Here is a 14,390-nt window from a genome sequence, read left to right as displayed (position 1 = left end):
TATGTTAGCCTATGGGGACCTCCTAGAACCCATAGCCAACATTTGGCTAAGTCTTTAGAAGTCGAAGGAAAATCGTTCCTACCTATACAAACGATAAGGGGATTGTCCACAGCAGCCACTTGTATTTTTAATGAATTAATAAACAGTGGTTTTATTTTTTGAGAAGGCCTGCTCTATATTTTATCTTCGTTTTCGTTTTTAATCACTGAAATAAGAAACTTTCTAAATATAATCCATTAAAAAAAAAAAAATTAACTGATCAAGCTGATTTTTACTCCTCTGAGGAATCTTGTCTTTAATTGGATTGTTCACCTTTCAATTAACCTTTAGTATGAGATTGATATTCTAAGACAATTTGCAATTGGTCTTTATTTTTTATAATTTGTGTTTTTTTTTAATTATTTAGCTTTTTGTTCAGCAGCTTTCCAGCAGCCATCTGGTTGCTAGGGTCCAGTTAACCTAGCAAACAGGCAGTGATTTAAGACAGGAATTTGAATAGAAGAGGCCCACAATATAAAGATAGGTAATTCAACTTAAAGATAAGGATAAAATTGTAGCCTTACAGAGCAATATGTTTTTACTAGTCAGTTTAGACCCATTCAACCCCCATTAGAAGGCTAGAAAGAGGTCAGTGGTATAAATACTATGGAACACACACACACGCCCCCCCCCCCCAGTATTATAGTTATGCCATTGCTTTGTTTTTCCACAATGCAATATGTCCCCCCCCCATGATTTCAGTCAAAAGCAAGAGTTGTGCCTGATGCAAATATGGGAGACGCATTAAAATTGACACAACTGCACTTGCATTGCAACACAGATTGGATACCATTTCTAGCGTTAATCATGAGAGTCAGAATAGGAGTTAGTTAGTTTTGATTCAGAATAGGAGACATTGAGTGTAACTATATGGAAAAGCGTAAACTCATAAACATGTCTGCCATTGGAATAGGTAACCACAAACACAAACTGCCCAGAGAGCATATGTTAATTAACACACACAGAGTGGAGTTGTTTGCAAGTGAAAACAGGTGCCCACCCTGTACCAGGGCCCGTCAGGGAGTAGTTACACCACTGCTATCATTTTGCTTCCTCCAATCATCTCATATCTTGTCTCTCTAATAATAACTTTATTTTCCACAGCTGAAACACACACAGGATGGCGTTGTTTGCAAGTGAAAACAGTCTACTTTTACTATCATTCAGTGGCGTAACTTCCATGCCCGCCAGAGTTGCAATAATTCATGGTTGGGAGGGCTCGATAGAGGCGCCCGGGTGCCGATCCTGTACCAGCATCCGCCGGTGAGTAGTAACACCACTGCTATCATTATGCTTCCTCCAATCATCTAATATCTTGTCTCTCTTTAAAATGTTTAATATTTTTCACAGCTGAAAAAGAAAATAACATCAAATATTAAGCACTCTAGAAAATACAGGGCGGCTGCCATTAATAAATATTGAAGGCTGTTGATGTATGAATGCTCCTGTTTGCTTCTGTCCTCCCAAGAGATTTGTAGTCACAGCACAAAGCATATGGCCACAGAATGACGAAACAATAATTATTTTGAAACTGACAGCCCGAAAGGTACCAGGATATATCCTTTGTGTGTACCTGTCAGCATCACATATATCCTCTCATATCATTTTGTATTATTTTTTGTAACCTTTACCATCTTTTTAAATGTTGTATAAGGCTTCCTTTCTGTCGGAAAAGTATGTTTATAGTTTATCTTCATTTACAAAGATAGCACTATGTTTCCTGACACCCCCCCGGTAACTAAAGAGACAAATTTAGATTTTTAAAAACCAGAAATGCAGTACTTATAGCGATGAGCCCTTGCACTTGCATCAGAGTACCAAAAAACAAAAGGAGGGTGGTTATGGTGGGGGGTTTCAGGACAGGACCCCTCAAATGCCAGTATCTCTAAAATGTTTGTTGGATGTTCAATAAATGACCTGTTTATGTTTATCATACTCGCTATGCAACCTGCACTATAGAAATGGTTAGAGCTAAATACAAATATAACCAAAATTAACTTGATTAAATCAAACTGATGGCATTACATTTATACTAGAGCACCAGGGTTGTTTGCAGGTAGGCTCTTAATAGAGCAGTTCCCGTTTGTTATTAAAATGGAGTTAGAAAAAGTATTATTACATTTCACATCCCTACAACATACATATTATATTTTTTTTTTTTATTGCTAGTAGTGGCTACCGTTTTTGTTCCTTACTATGACTTCCCAGTGTTCCATTCATAAATTCCTTTTTAAAGCTTACTTTAGCCATTAGTTTTACATGACACAGAAAAACTAAAAGGGCAAGGTAACAAAAGGTTCTATTTTTTATGTCTAGTAACGATTAACAACCAAACAGCAGGTGGCATTTACGGGTCAGCTGTTCAAAAACAAAGCTTCTGATTTGCTGCCATGGGTTACTAGAGCAGGGTAATTTTTGTATCCTTTGTTCCCTATAATATTTTATAAGGCACAACTGTAACACCAGAAAGAACGCAATGGGGCACTCTAGCTGTAGACTGTGTATGGGAGATATAATGCCCTCATACAGAATTTAGGCTGGCACAAACCTGTTCACAGTCAACTTCTGCTGCTAAATTCTTTATTAAAAGTTATGGCACCCATAGGTAGTGGGAAAAAGTATATCGGCACACGAGGCATTAGCGTTGCAGGGAGCCCCCTGCTCGTTTATTGTGCGGAGATGCAACGTTTCGGGACACGCCCCTTTGTCAAGCACAAAGAAACATTGCATCTCCGCACAATAAACGAGCAGGGGGCTCCCTGCAACGCTAATGCCTCGTGTGCTGATATCCATTTCTCCAGACCAATTGTGAGGTTGCTGATCCTCTAATATTGTGCACCGGGCTGATCTCTCTCTAAGGGTGTGAGATTCTTCCAAATTGCTTATGTTAGACCCATAGGTAGTGAAAATTAAAGCCTTACATGTTTTGTGCTTCCATGGGGCACTTAGTCATATGCTTTCAGCCTACGGCCTAGTGCCCCGTGGAGGCACGAAATGTGTAAGGCTTTAGTTAAACCCTACGATAGTTATTGACGTCAGAGGGACTGGCTAAATACTAAAAACTAAAAAGGTCATTACATCCATTCTTACATTTTATGCACAATACTCCATTCCACTGTTCTATAATGCAAAATGCATTAGCTTCAAAGGTACATCTGTACAAAAAGTTTTTCATTGCAGAAAATCAAGGTTCCACCCTTCTTTATTTAATCCAGTTATCTCTTTAATGATGCCGAAAATTAAAAATATTTGACTAATTGCGTGTCATATTTAGTAATTTAATAAGCACCTGAACGACAGGGCAACGGATGCTTCAAAGGTAGAATCATCTATCTAATTTAGTGCATGAGTCTAATAAGAGTGAAAGTTTACCTGCACCATTGGGTTGGATTCATTAACAGATTCTGTCTGATTAATTCACTTAAATCTAATTATTCTTCTGGCACATGCCAAAATAAGGTCTAGCAGAATAAATGTACAGCCGCATTGTTCGGTTTATATGGGACCATTATTATTCATTCAAGACTCTGCTTTACCCTTGTGCAATTAATTATTATGGTTGCTGGAGCAGAGAGGTGTCCCACCAACATTGTGTGGGGAATTCAGCGTATGAAGGATTAGGTGACAGCTGTCATAATGTTTCTCTTACCAGTTCTGCAGTTGTACATGGCAGTCAAAAGAAATCTATATAGACCTGTTTTCTTGACCTTGTGGCCTTCCAGATGTTGTTGAATTACAAATGTTGGCATCCCAGAAGGCAGTGGGGTTTTTAATTCAACAACTTCAGGCAAGAGGTTGAGCATAAACACTAAAATAAAGCAAGAATAAAGTAAGTCCTATTCTCAGTACTGGATAACGGATCTTTCCATAATTTAGATCTTCATACATTAAGGGGCCGATTCACTAAGCTCGAGTGAAGGATTCGAATGAAAAAAATTCGAATTTCGAAGTATTTTTTTGGTACTTCGACCATCGAATTGGTTAAATTCGTTCGAATTCGAACGAAATCGAACGAATCGAACGAAAATTCGTTCGACCATTCGATAGTCGAAGTACTTTCCCTTTAAAAAAAACTTTGACCCCCTACTTCGGCAGTTAAAACCTACCGAAGTCAATGTTAGCCTATGGGGAAGGTCCCCATAGGCTTGCCTGTGATTTTTTGATAGAAGGATTTTCCTTCGATCGTTGGATTAAAATCCTTCGAATCGTTCGATTCGAAGGATTTAATCGTTCGATCGAACGAAAAATCCTTCGATCGATCGCAGGATTAGCGCTAAATCCTTCGAATTCGAAGTCGAAGGATTTCAATTCGAGGGTCGAATTTCGAAGTATTTTTAACTTCGAAATTCGAACCTTAATGAATCTGCCCCTAGGTCTACTAGAAAATCATGTAAACATTTAATGAACCCAATGGGCTGGTTCTACTTTCAACCAGGATGAATTATATTTTAGTTGGGATCAAGCACAAGGTACTGTTTTATTATTACAGGGAAAACGGAAATACATTTAAAAAGTGTGGATTATTTGGCTAAAGTGGAGTCTATGGGAGACAGCATTTCTGTAATTTGGAACTTTCTGGATAATGGGTTTCCTAATAACAGATCTCATACCTCAGCACTCGTACTCGGCATTAAATCTTGCAATTCACAGATAGGAAGATAATGTCCTGTTGCAAGGCTACAGAAACAAAACAAACAGGATTATGACAATGCAACAAGTATCAGTTCAATTTGACTGAGAGGTAACTGCTGATTGAGAATTTAGTATTTAACAATTATTTTCCTGTATTCAATACTTAATTCTCCAAAATACATTGAATGCTTCATTTTCCTTCTTTACAGGCTTGTTAATCAAAGAACAAGTAAAGTTCTATGGGAAAGTGAGCCTTGGTTGTAGGGTAGCTTTCTACTACTACTACATTATTTCTCTTACTTTTCTGTAGTCAGGGCGAGCAGTGATGAGTAGGCATAGATTCGCCAGGACAACGCTAATTCACTAAAATCCGAAGTTGCGTCTAGGGCGCCGAACTCTTGCGAAGTGAGAAACAGCCAAAGTTCTCCCTCCACTTGCTCCTGTGCATGCCTTAAAGGAGAAGGAAACCCCCAGGGCGCTAAACCCCTCCCCCCCTCCCCTGTGCTGCCCCCCCTCCCTCCTCCCCCCTGGCCTACCTGTCCCCCTGGGCAAATGCCCCTAACTTTTTACTCACCCCTCTGCGCAGGTCCTGTCCACGGAGTACGCAGTCGCCATCTTCTCCCACGCGCGTCTTCTTCCTGCTCTGATCGGCGTTTTCTGGCGCATGCGCAGTAGGAACAGGTACGATACGGCTCTACTGCGCATGCGCCGAATGTCACGAAGTGAAATCGGAAAACTTCGTGACATTCGGCGCATGCGCAGTAGAGCCGTACCGGTACCTGTTCCTACTGCGCATGCGCCAGAAAACGCCGATCAGAGCAGGAAGAAGACGCGCGTGGGAGAAGATGGCGACTGCGTACTCCGTGGACAGGACCTGCGCAGAGGGGTGAGTAAAAAGTTAGGGGCATTTGCCCAGGGGGACAGGTAGGCCAGGGGGGAGGATGGAGGGGGGGCAGCACAGGGGAGGGGGGGGGGTTTAGCGCCCTGGGGGTTTCCTTCTCCTTTAAAGGAAACCTATACCCCCAAATTAATCAGGGCTGGAACTAGGGGTAGGCAGAGTAGGCACGTGCCTGGCGCCCCCTCAGCTTTGCACCCTAGGCACGTGCCTACTGTGCCTACCCCTAGTTCCTGCTCTGTCGCCTACCCCATGTCCGGTCCTGTGTCTCCCTGACTGCCGCTGGTAATTTCCGTTTAAATGCGCTTCTGCGCATGCGTGCTGGTGCGTAGTTTCACGCATGCGCACTGGCGCGTAGTTTCGCAATTGAGCACACACTAAGCCGGCCAGTTTGCCTAGGGCGCCTGGCCGGGTTGGCCCGGCTCTGAAATGAATACTTAAGCAACAAATTAAGTGGCATATTAAAGAATCTTACCAAACTGGTATATATTATTTAAGTAAATCTTGCCCTTTTACATCTCTTGCCTTGAGTCACCATTTCGTGATGGTCTGTGTGCTGCCTCAGAGATCACCTGACCGGAAATTCTATAGCTCTAACTGTAACAGGAAGAAGTGCGGAAGCAAAGACAGAACTCTGTCTGTTAATTGGCTCATGTGACCTAACAAGTATAGTTTGTTGGGTTTGTGTGCGCCGTGAATCATACAATCCCAAGGGGCAGCCCTTATTTTATAAAATGCCAATTTTCTATTTTTGATACCCAATGGCACATACTACTAACAAGTATATTATTATGAAAATGGTTTATTTACATGATGCAGAGTTTTACATATGAGCTGTTTTATGCAATATATTTTTACAGACAGCAACATTGTTCAGGGGTATAGTTTTCCTTTAAAAGGATTTTGGCTCTAAAATGCATACCCACGTGTTTCTGCCCTGACATCCGCTCTGTGGGGCAAATTTACTAAAGGGTGAATTTTCACCTTGGAAGGCTCTGCCATACTTCGAGCAACTTCACTAACTTTAATTTGCAGCGAATACGCTTATTTATCAAAATGTGACGTTTCATCTTGGCAGACGAACGCTGGCGAAGTTTCGCCAGCAAAAATTCGTCAGTGCAGACATTTCTAAGCCAATGTTCACCAGTCTTACTTTTTTCTTTAACATACTTGCGCTTATGTCTAAATAGAGTAGGCACATACATATATATATATATATAGATAGATAGATAGATAGATATACTGTGTATGTATATATATATATATATATATATATATATATACTGTGTATGTATATATATATATATATATATATATATATATATATATATATATATATATATATATATACTGTGTATATATGTGTATATATAATAGTGATAAAAACTAATGTGGAATGAGATTCAAATAGTTAAAAAAAAATGACCTACAATATATTTAACAGTTACAACTTTTAAACATACGCCCACATTAGAATATTGAAAAATTTCAGCATACAGGATATGATTTTGTTCTTATTTTGTGTTCTTTATCTTCCTACTCAGCCCCCTGCAATTCATCTGCCATTCTGACTTTCCAACTGTTACCTGGTTGCTAGGGGATCTAAGCCATAACAATAAGTTGAAATTTTAAACCCAAAAGTTCAACAAAAAGAAAACAGCACAATTTAGCACCACAAACCCCAAAACAATTAAATGTCTGGAATACTATAGCCTACTCAATTTCTCTTGAGGCAGGGGCCCCAGATCTGCTTCCTCTGTATAGGGGACCTGTGCGTGACCCTCATTTTTACCCTCATCACGTGACCCATGATTTTGGCACCGGGGGTTGGGCCTGGAAATAATTCTTTTGAAGAGAGGCCTGGGGCCCCAATTGTATGTCAATGCCCTACTGAATTTGTAGGGGATTGATTGGTATAAACAAACTGCTGTAGAATATTATCTTTATTTGTTCATAACTGCAACTAATCTGCCTCAAATCTGTAAAAGTTTTTCAAAATCTTGCACAAAATAATAAACATTACATAATTAGACTGAATAATCTTTTCTGAAACACATGTAGCATTAATTGTATCCATCCTATCATATAATCATTCTGTATAAATAAATGTTATGTACTGCTGTAACTGTCATTTTTCTATTTTCTACTGTATATGTAATCTGCTACAGACTGGTGTGCCCTTTAAATTCACTGTAAGTTGTTTTGAAACTAAGACCCTGAGCTTTCATTGATTTTCAATTTTTAGATATTTTTAATCTTGGCCTTTCTGCATCTTTATGAAAAAGTACAGTACAATATGCCACTAAAGCTTTCATTTTATGCTCACATTACAATATGTTTCAAGCTGACTGGCCTAGTCTGTTTTACTATGGCAACAACTTACAATGATAAATCCCCACAGGGGATGTACTTATAAGAACTCCTACCCTATGAAAAACACGACCTTGTAGAGCATCCATACAAACCCCAATATGTTTCTTCATAATACAGCTGTTCTTTTATTGATTACTTTATACAGAATAGAAATGTCAGCAAAGCTTCCACAGCAAATTAAATGTACAAGGAGTCAAAGTAATTATCCCAATTTAAAATATGCTGGCTGGGCATTTTAAACATTTTTCTTAAAATGTGCAAATATAGCCAATTATATCGCTGTATTTCCTTAAAAAGCCTCTCTCTGCCTCACACTCTCTGTACAACTGTCTATTTATTCATCTATCTAGCTATCTATCTAGCTATCATTCTTCTACATATCTGCAATATTTGTATATCAAAGCATTGAAGCTAAAATGATTTTAACGTGATCTTTTATGTAAGATTAAATGCTTAAAGGAACAGTAACATCAAGAAATGAAAGTGTTTTTGAGTAATAAAAATATAATGCAGTGTTGCCCTGCACTGGTAAAACTTGCTGTGTTTGCTTCAGAAACACTACTATTGTTTATATACATAAGCTGCTGTGTAGCCATGGGGGCAGCCATTCAAAGGAGAAAAGGCTCAGGTTACACATCAGATAGCAGATAAGCTCTGTAGAACATAATGGTGTTATCTGTTATCCACTATTTAACCTGTGCCATATAGCCTTTTTCAATTTCTGCCATTGCTACACAGCAGCTTGTTTATATGAACTATAGTAGTGTTTGTAAAGCAAACAAATTAGTTTTACCAGTGCAGGGCAACAGTACATGATATTTTCATTACTTTAAAGATTTTACTGTTTCTTTAAGATAAGATGAACTTCAGTTTTTTTCAGACTTGACAACTTGATTGATGTAAGAGACATCTGGATCAAGGTAAAGAAATGATCGACAAGTAGCCCACACTAAACCCAAGCTTGTCTGAGGTTGGAATAGGAAGCTGGTGAAATGGAGAGATGCTGATGAGGTCAGGCAGATATAAGGAAGATGCAGTATGAATGAGTTGAGGGTTAAAATAGGTTAAGGAAGAAGTGGTTAGGACCAGGCATTGTCTTAATAGGAATTGCAACCTAGAGGAGTACTCCAGGTCACAAGAGGGAAAACATAATAGCCAAGAACTCCACAATAGACTTGGCTGTGCGGTGAAGGAGCACAAGATGCATTTGTTATAATAACACATATGGTGTCTTTATGCATGCAATGTTAAACATCTGATAGTAGTTCTACAACCATATGCTATAGTAAGATGCTGGTGTGATGATTCGTGTGGAGATGGAGTGGAATGCTTCAAGTATGGTGAACAGGGTGACTGCAAGTGTCAATCAGTGGTGTATAAAATGTATATATTACATTTGAGAGTAACCAATATAAGTGCAGTTTTAAAATTTCTGAATTCCTGGGGATATTTGTGAAAAATGCAAAATGTCTGCGTGTTATTAAGCCAATGCATATCAAGGCTTTTGAAACTGATCACTGCTGGTAGTCGACTTATTCTCTCTCCACTGTCCTCACAGTCTCCACCTCTAATTTAGTTAAGGTCAGGTGCCAACAAGCTTGTCATCAAGGACTCATTTAAGCCAATACCATCCTTCTTCCTATTGCTGGATAATTGATTCTAGCCCCCTTGTACCTGAGTTCCTTGTTTTCCTTGTTCCTCCTTGACCCTTGTTCCTGAGTCCTGTTTGTTCCCATTTCTGCTACCCATGTTTAATATCTGATCTCCTGGTTTTGGCCCCTGGCCTGTGTTCACTTTGTCATCTTCTCCATCATTTTCACTTCCTCAAGTGTCACATTAAACCAAGTAGCGTATTTAAAGCACCATACATGAGGACACCGCATTACTTCGGCTCCTAACTGCTAGTCTTAATCCTAACAGTGAACTATGCAGGCTCAAAACAAGAGATTATGTTGAAATTGGCCAACTCGTGTAACATTATGTAAACAGTAATACCTATGTGAGATAAATACCATGTGAGATAAATACCATTGCTTTTTATGTGATCTAGTGGGGCTAAATCAACCAACAGTGCCAGAATGTTTTAATGAAAAAACTCATGGAATTCCACAGAAACTGATATTTTCACATTATGATTCTATTATTGATTTCACATCCAGCAGAGATGAAAGTATTGTCTGAAGAAGATAAATAAATAGCACTAAGCTTGACTATCATTATGATGAGAGAGATGACAAACCTCTGTGGAATCTTGTGCATGCCTCACTAATATTTCTCTTATCAGCCTTCAAAAAAACAAGGTAGAAAAACCAGGAAGGTAGACAAGCTACTTGGGGGTCCTTTTGTATAAAAGGGCATGTTAGTATATTAGAATGAAATAAGGAAAGAAAATACACTTCTAAGTAATATACATTTATTCAGCATTTTCAGTGGTTCTAAATGTAATTGCAATGGAAAGCAGTACGTGTCTGCCTTCTTCTGCACTGATGTTTTTGACTCTTGAAACGATGAAGCAAAAAACAGTTATCTTATAGAGAAGACATAGAGTCCCACAATGCCTGGCTAGCCTCTTTATAGGTCTGCTGGATGCAGAACCAGAAGTGTTAAGAATAGAAAGTCAACTCGTTCAATAACCATTACATTTACAAAGAACTCCAAAACCATTGCACAGTTTAATTTGTGTATGTAATGCTATTTGGGTCTACATAAGTCCAAGAAAGGTTGATGTCCAGCTAAACAGTAGAGCAAAAGTGTTTAATTCCCTGGTGTCCTACTTTTTGTGTTTGAGCACAACGTACCAGGTCAGTCTTTCAATCTGAAAATTTCAGAAAGCTGAATTTTGAATTTCCTATAGTTGTAACACAACTGTCTGCAGATGCCCAGTCAGGAACCATATTGATGAGATTAGCTGGTAATTAAAAATGCAGCCAAGCCAGGCAGAGGGCTATGACTTAATTAGCACAATGTCACTGAATGTAATTTACCTTGCTTATTATAGCTTTATCCCATTTATTGTATTAGAAAGAAAGAAAGAACGGGACACCTTCAGATATGTATAGGCTCAGATTTGTCCGATTTTGTCTCAGATTTTTTCTTATGACTCTTCTGTGATAGCATGAAACTAAAATGTCTCTGGAATCGAGGAATTGTCTAACAGTGCATATATAATAGTAATATTTACTTCTCCACACATTACAGCAAAGTGGAGGTCCACAAGACAAGCATGCATACATTTCCAGGGGGTGCCAAATAAAGACTGTGGTTGGCTATTTGGTAGCCATATGTGGACTGGCAGCCTGCAAGAGTACATGTACACCTGTCTTTTTTTATGCAACCAAATTTGCTTCCAAATCAGAAATTCAAAAATAAGCACCTGCTTTGAGGTCTCAAGCCACTGTTTGGGGATCACTGCAGTAAGTTATAATATTGTGCATTGAACATTTCTGTTCTACCAAATGTAAGTAAGTGATGCTATAGCCTTGCCTGTCCCCTGTCACTTCCATAACCATAGACCTAAAGCTGACTATCATGCATACGAAAAAGTAGTTGTAGCAAGTGTTGTTGTGCAATCTGGGTGATTGCTAGGTTAAAATTAGTATAGGGATGTCAAGTGGTATGAAATAAAAAGATGGGGGTCAATGTTTGCGCCAGGCGCGCAACGTCATGGTGTCGGCCCATGCGGGTCACAGGCTCCGCCAGAGACATTAGGGTTACCAGATCACATGAAAATTCAGGGCATGTCTAAGAAATACATGTTGCAGGGCTGTACTGACTGCATGCCAATTAAATTGTAATCAATGCAGTCATTCTATCTAGATTTTCTAGATTTGATGTGTACCTGAATTATTAAGTAATCTGGTAAAACCAACATGGATGGAAAATTGAGATATCAGTGAAAGACATACCGGTACATAAGTGGCATATGCGGAAGTGGGACCAATAGACAAGGGCTACCTAATGTTAGGTTAAATCCTACATTTAGATTTCATTAGGAATGAAATGTTTAGTTTAGGCCTGAAGTAGAGAATTTTTATCTAATTCTGATCCGCAAATGTAGGCACTAAGTATGTAAACTCAGGGCAGAGGAGAATCCCTTGAAGCTCACCTTGGAGAGGCATGTTCATCAGGTTAGATCCCAGAGTAAGTACTATATTAGTCTCTGATATTTAACATATTGAAAATGTTTGTGTAACATCTGTACCACATCATATTTTAGCCAATACATTTCTTAACAACAGGGAGACATAATGATTGTGATGGCTGAAGCTGTCAAAAACCCCATCTTCCATGCTAATAACATAGGCCCATCTGAGAAAAATAAACCTGTGCAACCAATCCTCTGCTGGGAATAGCCAGGGGGAAGGCAAGAGTGGGCTACACAGAAATTTAGATAATGTAGTCTGTTCTTTTGAGCAGATAGAAAAACTCAGTGGGAGACCCCAGAGACTTCATAGCCTTGAGCATGATTTCTTAAAGTAGTAGTCTAAGCTTGAACCTATGCACTGTAGGAACTAGGGTCAGGGTCCTAAGCTCCAGTCTAGGGAAATTTAAACATCTGTATTAGAAAAATGGTTATTTTATATTCCCCTTTAAGAGTTTCTTTGACCACCCAGGGAAAATATCTATTATATGGTTTTCCTTTTTCAAAAACATTGAAAGGAGAAGGGGGAAACTTTGTGTTATCTATAAAGCTTCAAAATACGGGAAGGCCATCTCCAATAGACTTCATTTTAATGAAATAATTAAAATCTTTAGAAAAATGATTTCCTTTTTCCCTGTATTAATAAAACAGTACCTTGCACTTGATCCCAACTAAGATATAACTCATTATTGGGGTCAAAACAATCTTATTGGGTTTTTTATGTTTAAATTATTTTATTTTATTACTAGAAGGTCCCTTATCCAAAATACTCCAGGTCCCGAGCATTTTGTATAAAAGGTCCCATGGTTTTCTGTCTGACAAATCATTGAGTTTTTTAGCTGCGTTTTGAAATTTAAAAGGGGACTTATGACCAAACACAGTTTAGCAAGATCTGAACAGCTTTTATTCAATTTCTTGACCATTGTACTTTGATAATTTCTTAAAATAAGTGTTCAGTTTGCCAGGAATTCAATCATGCTCTTTATGGGATTTTTCCTTAGCGATTAATCACATTTGTGACTGTGGCATTAAACTGCACTAGTGGAATGACAGTAAAATATAACTCTCCATTATAGAAATAGCTACTAAAAGTAAAAATGTTTTTACAGGAAAAGATGAGTGTTTCTAGTATATCATACACATTCAACAGCATTCCTGTAGGAGAAAGTTATTATAACTGTACTAGTGCTCACTGTAAAATATGTAACACTAACATGATGTGACTTTAAAATCACCTTCAGCAAAAAGGCACAAGAATAAATGAGCCTGTATTATTAGCAAAGAGATTATACGTAATTGATAAATCATGTGATTTTCTGGATTATAGTTTAAGGTCCTTGTTGCTGTTTCAATAGCTCAGTTACTCTATAGCATGTTTTACAGGAGACCAGATTACACCAGAATAATTCTGGCAAGGGTTGGCCACTAGGGATGGGCGAATTCTTTTGCTTTGTTTCGGCGAAAAAATGACGCCCATAGACTTGTATGGCGTCGTGCGTCAAAATAAAAAGACGCACGTCAAAAAAAAATTGCCGCGCATCAAAATTTTTTTGTCGCCCATAGACTTCTTAATGGGTGTCAGCGTCATTTCGATGGCGGCGAATTTTTGGTGAAACTAAACGGGTCAAATTTGCCCATCCTTATTAATGCCCACTAATAAAGGCCAAGGCTAATAAAAAATCTTTGCCAAAAGGCTTTGTCAACTTTGTCATGCTTGAACTTGGTTTTAATTTTTTATTTGTTTTTTATTTTTTTTTATTTCCTTTTTCTGGTAGCAATCTGGTTGGTAGGGTCAAAATGACCCTAGTAACCATTGTGGTGAGGTCACCACTAGGATACCTTGGAAAGTCCAGGTTGGAGCTTATTTATGTCCCAGATTCCTAACAGAGTGGTTCCGGGACTGCTAGTCAAGGACGGGTGTTTTCCTGAGGGTAGGACTACATGGGCATTTTCAGTGCGATCTGACGCACTGCAACAAAATGCCGGCATCAAATTGCTTGTGACACTGCGTCTGCATCCGACAGCCGTGTCGCGTCGGATCAACGATGTGACTATCCAACATATCCATTACTTTACTTATTTCCGTCACATATGATTTGACGCCGGTGTTATGTTGCAGCGCGTCGTCCATGTAGTCCTACCCTAAAAGACAGCTCAAGCCCCATTCTGGGGAAAGACACAGAACAGATTCCTGTGGGAGCTGACTGAGAGGATTGGAATCACCACAAGGTTTGGGACTTTGTTTTCTGAATGTTTTTGGGCAGACGTAGGCTTATGCCTAGCTAGTTAGGAAAACTGACCTGTGTTAGT

The 14,390-nt window shown here is 38.9% G+C and overlaps 1 long non-coding RNA gene across 1 annotated transcript; it reads right to left on the bottom strand.

The window, feature by feature from the left end:
- Positions 1-1,251: 1,251 nt before the first annotated feature.
- On the bottom strand, positions 1,252-4,716 carry LOC121399075. Its single transcript, XR_005964737.1, has 3 exons — positions 4,650-4,716; positions 3,689-3,847; positions 1,252-1,389 (listed from the first exon to the last, which is right to left on the bottom strand). It is a non-coding gene; the product is annotated as an uncharacterized LOC121399075 (long non-coding RNA).
- Between the last annotated feature and the right edge of the window lie 9,674 nt (positions 4,717-14,390).

Source organism: Xenopus laevis, chromosome 9_10S (genome assembly GCF_017654675.1).
Source record: "Xenopus laevis strain J_2021 chromosome 9_10S, Xenopus_laevis_v10.1, whole genome shotgun sequence".
Lineage (NCBI taxonomy): Eukaryota > Metazoa > Chordata > Amphibia > Anura > Pipidae > Xenopus > Xenopus laevis.
The sequence above is the reverse complement of the archived record's forward strand: the minus strand, read 5'-3'. Positions and strand labels throughout refer to the sequence as shown.